The 13,995-nt window shown below is 42.9% G+C and overlaps 1 pseudogene; it reads left to right on the forward strand.

Moving 5' to 3' along the window:
* The first annotated feature begins 2,374 nt into the window (after window positions 1-2,374).
* Window positions 2,375-2,492, forward strand: LOC126428962 (5S ribosomal RNA; annotated as a pseudogene).
* The last annotated feature ends 11,503 nt before the right edge of the window (window positions 2,493-13,995 follow it).

A 13,995-nucleotide genomic window follows, 5' to 3' on the forward strand; every position in this document is an offset into this window, starting at 1 on the left:
TCCGCGTCGGGTCATTTCGGAACTTCAATCCGTGTTTGAACGCTGTGCATTGTTGCTGCAATACTGTGTTCTTGGCTGTGATATTCCAGTATCGGAAACACACATTGTTGAATGGATTACATCATTTCAGCCTTTTCCTTCGGTACGTAAAGATACTTTCACGTTTCAACGGTGGAACCGATTGCTCTGGGCTTCGGAGTATGTTTTATAAGCACTATGTAGCGCTACTTTAGCGCCATCTATTAGCAGATTTTGTAACTGCTTCGCAATTTCTGTATAAAATCATTACATCCTTCACAGTAAAGATAACTGTTTTATATCGGCCTTTTTTTCCATGTTAACTTTAAAATCAGAGAGTCGTTTATTGGACATCCTGTATGTGGCACATGCAGCGAACCGCATGGAGTTGTACAGGCTGAAATTATGAGCGAAATGTCAAAAATGTGTGTTAAATGTTATGGGACTTAGCTGCGACGGTCATCAGTCCCTAAGCTTACACACTACTTAACCTAAATTATTCTAAGAACAAACATACACATCCATGCCCGAGGGAGGACTCGAACCTCCGCTGGGACCAGCCGCCCAGTCCATGACTGCAGCGCCTTACAGCAAATGTCGGGCGGAACTAAACTAAATCAGCGCTGTGAAACGCGTCTCCTAGTTCCTTGGCAGCGACATGCAGGTGTTTGTTCGACGGGGTCTTCAGTTCTCTTCCCCCGCGGCTTACCCCTCCTGTCGGCAGCATCTGAGGTGCAGTACATCAGCCGGAATGAGGTATCTTGCACGTAACCGCGAGAAAGTTTTCGAAGTTTCTGCAGGCAGCGGGTCGGGGTGGTGTGGAGAGTTACGGAGAGGAGTGAACAGCCGCTCGTATGGCGGAGCTGTTGCAGGGGGCGCGGGGTGAACGAACCCTGGCTATGGCTCCTGCAATAAAAATCGCGGCGGCTGCCGTGAATTCTTTATGCCGACTTTCGGCGGTCTGCCCTGCGACGCAACATCCCAAATTCTCCCGCGGCGCGTGCGCCGGGCAGGATCCGCTCGCCGCCAGTGGTGCAGACGTTACGGAAGGCGCGGCCGCATGCAAAGATTACGGACGGGAATTACGCCGGGGTCGCCCGTGTCGGCGGCGCTCGGCAGCCAAGTTTCCCTCCAGTTAGCGGCACGTGCAACGGGTGGGAATGACGTCGGGGGAATATCTTTTCAGATCCCCGATATAGTCCCTTCCTTGACTGGTACTGTCTGACAACGGCGCACCACATCAAGGAGGGAAAAAAAGAGAGAGAACTACACTGTTGGCCGAAAAACTGCAACACCAAGAGGGATAGCAAATAACAAACTTTTATTTTCTCAGTGCATACAATATAGTAGGAAGAATACGTTGCACGGAGTCTTTTCTAAGTACAAGGTTTATATCATAAAATTTTGGATTTCCAAGAAGAACTACATTCCACATTACTCCCTAATTCTATCAGTTTCTCTTTTAATCCTGTAGGTTGGCAAACAAGACATCCTGTGCTGACATCTTCCTGCTGAAACCCAGTGAAGTATGCTACAATCTTCAGTCATCTTCAGCCATAAAGATACAACTCTCATGTACCAAGGCAAAAATCTAGAAACATAAATCTCATACCACACAAGACATGTGTGAAAGATATAACATTCTACATCTGCACACATACTCGGTAATCCAAAGTACGGTGCTTGGAGGAGTGTAGCCTGTACCACTACTAGTCCTTTCCTTTCCACTCGCACATAGAACGAGGGAAAACGACTGTTTATTGGCCTCCATATGAGCCTTATTTTCTCGTATCTTCCTGGCCCTTACGCCAAATGAATGTTGGCTGCAGTACGATCATCTTGAAGTCTGCTTTAAATTTTCTCAGTAGTATCCCCCGAAAAGAAGGTCGCCTTTCCCCCACGTATTCCCATTTATTCATTCAAAGAAGCCTAATATACATACTAGAGCAGATGAAATTTTAAATGGAATTGTTATTGAGAGTGATTTTAAATTACATATGGATATAAAAGATGATATTGGAAGTATGTTTGGCTCTGGAGGTTAAACTATTGAAGCTAATGAAAAAGCTGTTCCTGATAATGTTCCTAAATTTATTCCATTTGAATTAATCGACATAAATTTTAATCTAGCTGATCGAATGTTTGTGAAATGTACTGATCATTAATACTATTGCTTAATTCAAGCTCAATACCGAATTTAGTGAAACGGTAATTCACGAACCACATTATCCATTAGATATTCCAATATTTAATACTATATGGGAATTAGAAATTAATTTGATTAACTCCAGTGGAGCTTGTGTGACGGTTGTTTTGGAAATTCCTTAATAAATTTTTGTCTTTAATTAGTAATTTGGGCAACGGCCTTGCCGCAGTGGATACAACGGTTCCCGTCTGATCACTGAAGTTAAGCGCTGTCGGACGTGGCCGGCACTTGGATGGGTGACCATCCGGGCCGCCCTGTGCTGTTGCCATTTTTCTGGGTGCACTCAGCCTCGTGATGCCAATTGAGAAGCTACTCGACGGAATAGTAGCGGCTCCGGTCAAAAAAAACCATCGTAACGACCGGGAGAGCGGTGTGCTGACCACACGCCCCACCTATCCGCATCCTCATCTGAGGATGACACGGCGGTCGGATGGTCCCGATGGACCACTTGTGGCCTGATGACGGAGTGGTTTAATTAGTAATTAACAAAATAGAGAGCTATCAGTTCTATTCATTCCATGTGAATGAGAAATCAAAAAGTAACCTAAATATCCCTAACAAACTAACATAAATATAGGAGATGGATGGCTTCATCCCAATCATGCTCAATTATACATGAGATTCAGTATTATTAGAGCTGATGATACAGATTACTCAATTTATGATGGAAAATCTAATAAAAAATCAATTGATAATTATGTGCCAAAGCTATTTGCTTTTATAACCATAAAGAAGGAAAATAATTTTATGTCTAGAATAGAGCATCCTTTTATTTCATAATCAGTTTTGTTGTATTTGACTTCATCTCTTAATGATAAAATAAGTATGGAAGGAAGTATACTCAATAATGGTAAAATAAAGAATAAGAAAAACGAAGTGCTTTATCCACTGAATATGCTAGGTAGTTTCTTTTGGGACCATGAAGAAATTTTATGGGAAGGGGTCTTACGCTAATTTACATAGCCCCCATGCTCCCCACAAAAAATTTACAAATTGTTTTGGGCAGTGCCCAATACTGATATGAAAAGTTTTTCATAATTATAATAACAAAGATATCAAATGCACACACTTATTGATACACTGTTGGTCAAAAGCAAAAATTGTCCACTGTCCATAAAGACAGTCCTCATCATTCATCACAGTAGTAATTACATTGCACAAAGTCTGATCAGTAAAAGAAAATGCACACGGAAGTAGTGGATTTCCATGCAGTCTTGAAGAAGTAGTGTTGTCCTTCCAACGGGAAGACAGTGCTAACTCTTGACATGCAGACAGGTAATGGGCCACAACATAGCAAATCCACAGCAGAGTCAGTCGAATATGTAAGTGGGCCATTTAGGTTTTTATGTTGGTAACACCACGTAGCGCTCTATATGAAAATCAATAACTGTGCTGTGTGCAGTCTGTGGCTGGTTGGCATTGTTGGAATATTCGCTATTGTAGTTTTGGGCAGTTGGATGTGAACAGCGCGCAGCGTTGTGCAGTAGCAGGTGAGCCGCCAGCAGTGGTGAATGTGGGGAGAGAGATGGCGGAGTTTTGAGAGCTGACGATCTGGACGTGTGTCCGTCAGAAAAAGGAAATGGTTGTCATGAACATTTGAACGCTATTAAAGTAAATGCATTATTTGTTCTCTATCAAAATCTTTCATTTGCTAACTATGCCTATCAGTAAGTTAGTGCCTTCAGTAGTTAGAATCTTTTATTTAGCTGGCACTATTGTCGCGAGCTGTATTGCAGTAGTTCGAGTAACGAAGATTTTTGTGAGGTAAGTGATTTATGAAAGGTATGGGTTAATGTTAGTCAGGGCCATTCTTTTGTAGATATGATTGAAAGTCAGACTGCGTTGCGATGAAATATTGTGTGTCAGTTTAGTGATGATCAGAATAAGTAAAGAGAGAACTGTCTGAGTACGTTCAGTTTTACTCAGCTGTCTTTGTATCAAATAACGTAGAAGTTTACCAGCACAGTAATTCATAATTTTTCTAAGGGAACGTTTCATATGTCGATCCTTAGCCGTGGGTACCTCACAGGAATCTTCTGATTTTTTCTTGTAGTTTGTGTAATTAGTGATTGTTTATTGCTAGCGCGTAAATGTAGAGAGAATCTCCTTTGTAGTTGTAGTTTTTCGTTGTTGTACTGTAAAACAGTTGTGACATGCATGTAGATTTGATGTGTTTTCTTATTTTGCTCTTCAAATTGTGCTTTTCTGTGTTATCGTGTGAAATATTGTGACAATTATGGCGTGTGAAAAAGGTAATACTAAGCTCCAAAGTAAACTGAGAAATCACAATGAAGACGAGAATAGTGTGTTAGCGCCACCGTGTAATAAATTAACTGATGTTCAACATAGTTATTTGGTAATTGTGCATAGGACAATGGACCAGGCTCTAAATAATCGTGTAGACAGTGAAACAGCTAGGGAACAGGGTAGTATTGTCGATCGATCGGTCGGCAACAGCTCGCCCCAGGAACCCGAAATGATAGGACACTATCTTGGAAATACCGTAGATTCAGATTTTACGTCCTCACCTTTCTCAGTTAACTCAAGACACATTTTCTGCTTTTCAAAATACGAATGCTGCCGGTGCAAATGCACTTCCGATAGGTACAAAAGAACATGTTCCAGACACTAATACAGTATTATTGCAATTAATGCAACAAATGAAACAAAATCAGAGACAAACACAGCAACAGCTTCAAAAGTTAGACGCAATGGAACAAAATAAAAAACAGTCACAGCAACAAATGGAAGAAAATCAGAAACAAATTAAAGAAACTCTTCAACAAACACGTGAAGATGTAACTACTGAGTTACATAAAATCGAATCGAAATGTCAAAAGTCTGTAATGACGTAAAAACACAAATTTGTGAGCATTTTCAATCTATTTTATCGCGGCATGAAAATGCATTACAGAATCACGAAGCAGCCATAAAAGAACAACAAACTATTGTTCATGAAAATCACGACACCTTGCGGGCTAAAATTGACTCAGTTGCATCTACCGATTCGGTTACGCAACTTGCAAAATCTCAGGAAAACTTAAAGGACACAGTAGATACTCCGAAACTTGGTTCAGAAAGACACACGGAGGAAATGTTCATTATCAGAGAAAGTAGTCGCGCTTTCGGATCAGCTAAATAATTTATCTACGAAGGTATAGTCTGAATGACACAAGACTGGTAGTCATTACTGGCACAGAAGAGTACGATCCAATTAATAAATTCAAACAAAATCAGAATCAAATTAATACGCAACACAAAAGAGAAATCCGGGAAGTACAAGATCAGTTGGCACAAGTAATACAAGAATTACATATTTCAGAGGACACTCGCGCTCCAATACCGGAAGAGGGACTTAGAAATACGGAAAAGCCACAAAATAATAACACAGCGCATTTCGGAAATTATGAAAGAAATTGGTAAGGTGCACCGAATTTTGAGATAGAACCGCCGACACGACGTAACAATGACCGATATGCGACTCGCCGTCATGATGATTTTGACTAAAAGCTGTTTATCACTACACATAAATCCAAAACATTTAAGAATTCCGGCAACGGCATTCATCCACAACCATGGCTTCATCAATTCTCTCATTGTTTTCCTCGCAACTGGTTATTAGAGCATACTAATACATAATTTTTCTAAGGGGACGTTACATGTTCACAGACGAGTCCAGGTATAGCCTGAACGGTGAGACTTGCCGGGTTTTCATCTGGCGTGAACCAGGAACCAGATACCAACCCCTTAATGTCCTTGAAAGGGAGCTGTTATGGAGTTCGTGGATTGATAGCGTGGGGTGAGATTATGATTGTTGCACGTACACCCCTGCATGTCTTTGACAGAGGAACTGTAACAGGTCAAGTGTATCGGGACGTCATTTTGCACCAATATGTTCGCCTTTTTGGGGGTGCAGTGGGTCCTACCTTCTTCCTGCTGGATGATAACGCACGGCCGCACCGAGCTGCCATCGTGGAGGAGTACCTTGAAACAGAAGATATCAGGCGAATGGAGTGGCCTGCCTGTTCTACAGACCTAAACCCCAACGAGCATGTCTGGGATGCTCTTTTCGGCATATCGCTGCACGTCTTCAAACCCCTACGGCACTTCAGCAGCTCAGACAGGCACTGGTGCAAGAATGGGAGGCTATACCTCAGTAGCTGCTCGACCACCTGATCCAGAGTATGCCAACCCGTTGGGCGGCCTGTGTACGTGTACATGGTGATCATATCCCATATTGATGTCGGGGTACATGCGCAGGAAAAAGTGGTGTTTTGTAGCACATGTGTTTCGGGACGGTTTTCTCTACTTATCACTAGTATCGTGGACTTACAGATCTGTGGCGTGTGTGTTCCCTATGTGCCTGTGCTGTTAGCGCCACTTTTGTGTAGCGCCACGTTGTGTGGCACCACATTCTGCAATTACCCTTAATTTATAAGCATGAGTGTATTTCGTGACCCTCAGTCTTGATGTTCAGTCCCTCGCTGATCTCATTTCTTCTACTTCTCATTACTTTCGTCTTTCTTCGATTTTCTCTAATCCATATACTGCACTAATTAGACTGTTCATTCTGTTCAGCAGATCATATAATTCTTCTTCACTTTCACGCAGGTTAGAAATGTCATAAGTGAATTGTACCACTGATATCCTTTCACCCTAAATTTTAATTCCATTCCTGAACCTTTCTTTAATTTCCATCAATGCTTCTTCGATGTACAGATTGAACAGTAGGGCCCAAACACTACGTCCCTGTCTTATACTGCCGGCCGGAGTGGCCGAGCGGTTCTAGGCGCTTCAGTCTGGAACCGCGCGACCGCTACGGTCGCAGGTTCGAATCCTGGCTCTGGCATGGATGTGTGTGATGTCCTTAGGTTAGTTAGGTTTAAGTAGTTCTAAGTTCTAGGGGACTGATGACATCAGATATTAAGTCCCATAGTTCTCAGAGCCATTTGAATCTTTCTTATGCTCTCTCCAAACGGAGAATTCGTTCTTGGTCGTCCACTCTTATTATTCCCTCTCGGCTCTCGTACATGTTGTATGTTAACCGTGGCTTACCACTATTTTTCCCAGAATTTCGAACATATTGCACCATTTGACTTTGTCGAGCGCTTTTGCCAGATCGCCAAATCCTATAAACGTGTCTTGATTTTTCTTTAGTCTTGCATCCATTATCAACCGCAACGTCAGAATTGCCTCTCTGGTGTCTTTACCTTTCCCAAAGTCAAACTGATCGTCATCTAACACATCTTCAATTTTCTTTTCCATTCTTCTGTACATTATTCTTGTCAGCAACTTGCGTGCATGAACGGTTAAGCTGATTGTGCGATAATTCTCGCACTTGTCAGCTCTTGCGGTCTTAGAACTGTGTGGAAGATATTTTCCCAAAAGTCAGATGGTGTGTCGGCAGACTCATACATTCGACACACCAATGTGAATAGTCGTTTTTTTGCCGCTTTCCCCTACGATTTTAGAAATTCTGGTGGAACTTTATCTATCCCTTCTGCCTTATTTGATCTTAAGTCCTCCAAATCTCTCTAGAAAGAAATACTACAGTATATTGCAGAAGGTAACTGAAAGAATGCTGGACGTATCACGTAATGCAGAAAGGAACACTGTCGAACTTGACCGTTTCGGTGGTCCAGGTGTTATGCTGTGTGGAGGCGTAATGTTGTTTGGGCGTCTCTGACCTCCAAACTTTCGATCGCGGTACATTCACCAGTCAACGTTACTGTGACATTGTATTCCTTCGCCATGTGCGTCTTTCCAAGCGTTCATTCGGCTATACGTTCATTTTTATGAATAACAATGCGCGACCACATCGAACTGCGCAGATGGAGGAGAGGATATTCGACGAATGAACTGGCCTGCCCGTTTCCTTGACTTAAGGGGAGGTTTACTATCTCCTGGTTCAAAAAAACGATTTTTTAAAAATTGCATTTTTGGATCCATAAATGTGCTTAGAATCTACCCCTGAAACTGTTTTCCCGAAAACCGAACGGAAATGTTTGTTATTCGCGGTTGAACAAAAAAAAATGCACCTGCCTGAAATTACTCTTTTCACGCACCAGTTTTTTCGGGAATTTCGACTCTGTAGCCGCGAAAAATTATTCTATGTGCCTGCCCATGACTAAAACTGAAAATGTGGTGAAGGAGCTTACGAAGTACTAAGGAGTGGCAAACCGACGGCATTCCAATTCGTTGGAAGAGATGAAGAAGGCAATTTGGGCAACGTATTTCCACAAGTGTTCGATGGATGACCACCCACAACACCAAAATTGTCCGGCTAGGGAAACTAGCTGGTGCAAGTGGCGCATTGCAGAGCCTACCGGACTTCTGGACGAATACCAACACGACCAGCTCCTCTCCAGAGAAGTTCAAAAAGTGATTCATCGTCCTTTCGTAGGACGATTTATTGTACCGGTGCTTGGGAGGAAACACACAAAATTCAAATGAAAGATTGAACGCGTGTACTCCGAAGTTAGCCTCCAAGCATTTGCATTCTGGTGCGTAGACTGTGGAGACTGCGACTTTCCTGGCAGTGAGCAGCTACAACGAAGGGTATTCAGCAATTCTGAAGACCATGACAACGATGGACGTCACCCTGGGACTTTTCTCAACGCAGTTCGCCAACCATTCGGACGAGCACCTCATTCAAGCGACCGAAAACCGCTTCTGTCACCCGGCCTTACGAGCGGCTCTGGAGCAGCGCAGTATGGGCCAATCGAGCAGAACGCCCTCTGTGAGGAAGAGGAAGGACTGGTTTATGGACCCGGAATAGCAGATTGCACGAGTATTGCATTTATACGTAGTCTAAACTTCAAACGCGTTTTTCTCGAAATGACTTTCTTTTATTTTTTATCGCGCGGTGTGGTAACTTGAAATCTACTGAATCGATTGGCATGATTCTTTGTTTCCGACGAAACTAACTAAATTGTCTAGGAGCTGTACCACTTTTATTCCGATTCATCAACATTAAATGTTTTCACTTGGCCGACAAAGTCGAAAAAATCGATGAAAGAACCCTTTTCTTCAAATGGCCACCATTTTGTTTCCTATGGTCCAAATAACTTAAGCGTGGTACAACTCCTAAAGAATCTTGTATACTTCGCTAACGTCGACTCAATTTTGATTTCAGACGAGCCGGCTGACCTGTGGCATACCGCGCGTGGAGGTCTACATCGAAATTTTGTTTCGTTCCGACGGCTCTTCCACCTTTGCTCTTCGACATTTCCGGTCGAACAAATTCCAGTTTGTAGAGGAAATATCAATAAAAATTTTGACCAAATTTGACATGGATATATGTAACATATCCCGAGGAAAAAATTCTCAAATAACAAGCTTTTTTCGGGCCAAAGATAGTAAACCTCCCCTTAAATCAACTGATCACATCTGGGAAGCTTTCGGGAAACGTACTGCAGCAAGTCCACATGCTCCGACGATCATACAGCAGTTGTCACCCTAGCCCGTGGAGCACTGGAACGCCCTATTACAAGAACTCCTTACCATCCTTGTGTTCACGTAGCAGAGACTGCACTACCGTCTGCGGTGATCGCACACACTATGAAGAAGTGCCCCTCCTTTTGTAATGTCCAGGGGACCACCATAAATCACGGTGACTTTCAAGTAATTATTATCTTTGAATGCGTCATTTCTGTTTGTCTCACTGCGCATTCCTTTGAGCTGCCGTCTCTACTATACTGTAGTAGTTCTCTCTGTGTATCGAAGTTTCATCGAGCTGTGTTTCTTGGCAGTAACACATGCGAAGTTACTTTCGTCCTTATGTTTTGCACACAAGTGAGTGTTTCTCATTATTATGGCGAGCCATGTAACTTATATTGAATAACCCGCCAGGTTAGCCGAGAGCGCTAATGGGCTGCTTCCTGGACTCGGGTAGGCGCGCCGGCCCAGGATCAAATCCGCCTGGCGGATTACCAATGTCGGCCGGTGTGTCGGCCATCCTGGATGTAGTTTTTAGGCGGTTTTCCACATCCCACTAGGTGAATACTGGGCTGGTCCCCACGTTCTGCCTCAGTTACACGACTCGCAGACATCTGAACCCGTTCGCACTGTTCCATGGATTAAACTAGACGCAGACAGCTGGGTACACTAATTCTGTCCTGGTGGGTACGGAGTGGCGGCAGCAAGGGCATCCGGCCACCCGTTATAACTAACCTTGCCAAATCCGTTCCTAAGCGTGCCGACCCTGCGAAACTGCGGGACAAGGCACCAGCAAAAGAAAGAAAGATAGAAAGAAAGAATGTAACTGACATTGAATGTCGAACTACACTTCGAAGTGAGACAGATACATAACACTGTTTTTCGACATAGTCACGAAGTCTCTGTCAAAACGGTTGAAGTACTGTAGCAATTGCTCAATTCCTAGGAGACAGAAATTCACCCCTTATTCACAGAGCCATACGAGGACCACTGTGGGGCCGTTCACGTCGTTTGGGAACCTCTTCCCCCCTCAGAATTTCTTTGAGCTTCCCGAAAAAGTGGAGATCTAGACTTCCCGATCCACATTACCCGTTTTGTGTGGCGTTGGTCACATTGTTGGCACTATTTCATTACGGCTGGACGCGAGTTGCATTAGGTCCATATAACAACGGAATTTGACGGTGAATCAATGTGCAGTTTAGACGTTTTGCCAAGAAGAACGTATCTCTCTGTTCCGCTTACTTGAACTCTGGAACGTGTTTCCAGACGCTGCGCCATTTCACGCGAACACTGTGATGCACCCGTTATCCGCACTGCTGTCCCTAAGTGAAAAACAATAATATAAGAGAAGAACCTAATACACTGAGTGAAAATTATTTAAAGTGATAAACTCTGGGAGGTGGCATGGGACACCAAAACAAATATTTTTCTGTCATGTGAGTATTTTTTAACCCAGTAGAAGGCGTAATAACAACTCTTCAGTTGTAATAGCTGTTTCACATTCGCATTTAGTTGTACGTCTTGACCCAGTGTAGCGCTTGCTGAGTAATCGAGCGATACAACTGGAATGAGTATATTCATATGGTTGGTGTTTACTGCATAGCGAACCAAAACGGACGAGCAGGATAGCGGGTTTATCAACAACAATATCGCAACCACTGTGCCCCACATCAGTCTACGTTTACTGCTGTGTATCAACATCTGCGTGAGGCAGGGTCATGTAGCTGATAACCTGGACGGGAACGAAGTCGCACAGTACGAACTCTGCAGTACGAGGAAGCCGTCCTACAGCATGTGGAGCAAGAGCCTTCCATCAGCGCTCGAGCAACTGCGCGTAACGTGGAGACGAATTAGACGAATGTAAAAACGTCCTTCAGAGCACTGTGTCCGCAGTGGTACCTGGAACAGTGTCAAACCATCTCTGCTGTTTACAGATGAAGCAACGTTCGGGTGTGATGGTGGTTTCAACACCCACAGTTCGTGTGTTCGGAAAGTGTTCAGCCCAGGTGCCATAGTCACTTATGCTCAACAAGTGCGGTTTTACGTGAATGCATGGGCAGGTGTTGATGGTGATTGTTTTAAGTGGGCCACATCTCCTACCTAGACCATTAAATGGTAGGCTTTATTACTGCTTTGTTGCTGCTACAAGACAGTATATGTGGTACCAGTATGACGGGGCCCCGGCATGTTTCAGTCGCCCTGTGTGTTGATTCTCATCGGACAGTTTCCAGAAAAGTGGAATGGTACTGGTAGTCCTGTACCACGATCTACTCGATACCCTGGTTGACCCTCTCGACTTCTTTGTGTGGGGATAGACGCGTGACCTTGTTTATAAAAACCTTGTTGAATTAGACGAGGATCTGGCTGTCCAGATAGTAGCAGCAGCAGGAGAAATTAAGGACACTCCCACAGTCTATGACCGAACGTGTTAGACAGAACATGGCTGCTGGTGTAGCCTACATATACAAGTCAATGGAGGCATTTTTGAATCTCTACTGAAACTGAAGTACCTTTTACGCGTTGATGTTATTCCTCGTGGCAATAAAGAAAGAAATAATGTTTATGTTACATTTTGTCTACTGTGAGAAGATTTGACGTCCTTGTAAGATGTTGCCTCACAGGAAAACACATTAGAAAAAATGTCTTTGTTTTTCCATGAAACCTTCAAGAGTTTGTTGGTTTGATTAATTTTCAGCCAAAGAAACTTGTAACTACCAAATTAAAAACTCCTCATAGGAAAATATGACAGAGATGTCTCGTGCAACTTCCCAGCGTTTATCGGTTTAAGTGTTTTTCACACTGTATATTGTACGATAGATTTTTAAATGGGTCATGTCCTCGTGGCAATAAAGAAAGAAATAAAGTTTATGTTACATTTTGTCTACTGTGAGAAGATTTGACGTCCTTGTAAGATGTTGCCTCACAGGAAAACACATTAGAAAAAATGTCTTTGTTTTTCCATGAAACCTTCAAGAGTTTGTTGGTTTGATTAATTTTCATCCAGAGAAACTTGTAACTACCAAATTAAAAACTCCTCATAGGAAAATATGACAGAGAAAGATATTTGTTTTGATGTCTCGTGCAACTTCCCAGCGTTTATCGGTTTAAGTGTTTTTCACACTGTATATTGTACGATAGATTTTTAAATGGGTCATGTCCTCAAAGTCTATAATTATCGACGGATCTCGCTGCTGGAGAAAGGATACAAAGTTTGCACCATTCTTATAAGGCGTAAAACTATTGCTCGGAGGAATTGTGGGCACATACCGCTGTGGATTTACCCTCAACCAGCGACCTTATCTTCGTGTTGAGACAAATGATGAAGAATTTTAATGATTTCAAAAAAGACCTACACCTCATATGTACTGACTTTCGGCAGGCATAAGACAGATTTAGTCGACCAGCCCTCTGGAAGATAAGACAAATTTAGCCGACCAGCCCTCTGGAAGATAATGTATGAGTTCAGAATACCAATGAATGACGTTGGCCTGATTGGAGCTTGTCACCATGGATCAAGTTGCCAAGTACATTTGGCAAATCAATTATCGGCACATTTCATAGTTACTAATGGTTTGAGACAGAGAGAGCCTCTGTCGCTAGTTCTTTTCAACATTGCGCTGGAAAAGGTGATACCATCTCTACCATTCCACTTTTCCGAACACTAACGGTTCAATGATGATGGAGATGGAAATGAGACGATCCTTGCATTTATAGATAATGTCGTGATTGTGGCCGAATCTCTGAATGAGGTAACAGTAGATACATCTGGATTTATGCTAGAAACAAACAAGCTAGGTTTACTGGTCAACGATGAGAAAGCATAGTATATTGTAGTATCTCGTCGACAAAATGATATGGACGCCGTCAACATACACAATTTTGAAAGAGTCGGAACGTTCAAGTACCTGGGGTAGATATTGCCAAATAAAAGTGAGATAGAGGAGAAATTTCGACAAAGAATAGTAAACTGGGTGGTATTTTCTTCCCTTTTTCCCGTCTTCTCTCTGGTTGGATGAAGCCCTCCACGAATTCCCCTCCTGTGCCAACCTTTTCATCTCAGAACAGCAACTGCAAACTACGTCCTCAATTACTTGCTGGTTTCCAATCTCTGTCTTCCTCTACAGTTACCTCTAGTATCAAGGAAATTATCCCCTCATGTCTTAACAGTTGTTCTATCATCCTTTCCCTTTTTCTTGTCAGTGTTTTCCCTATATTCCTTTCCTCGTCGATTCTGCAGAGAACCTCCTCATTCCTTAACTTATCAGTCCACCTAATTTTCAACATTCTTCTGTAGTACCACATTTCAAATGATTCGATTCTCTGTTGTTCCGGTT

The sequence above is a fragment of the Schistocerca serialis genome, chromosome 1 (genome assembly GCF_023864345.2).
Source record: "Schistocerca serialis cubense isolate TAMUIC-IGC-003099 chromosome 1, iqSchSeri2.2, whole genome shotgun sequence".
Lineage (NCBI taxonomy): Eukaryota > Metazoa > Arthropoda > Insecta > Orthoptera > Acrididae > Schistocerca > Schistocerca serialis.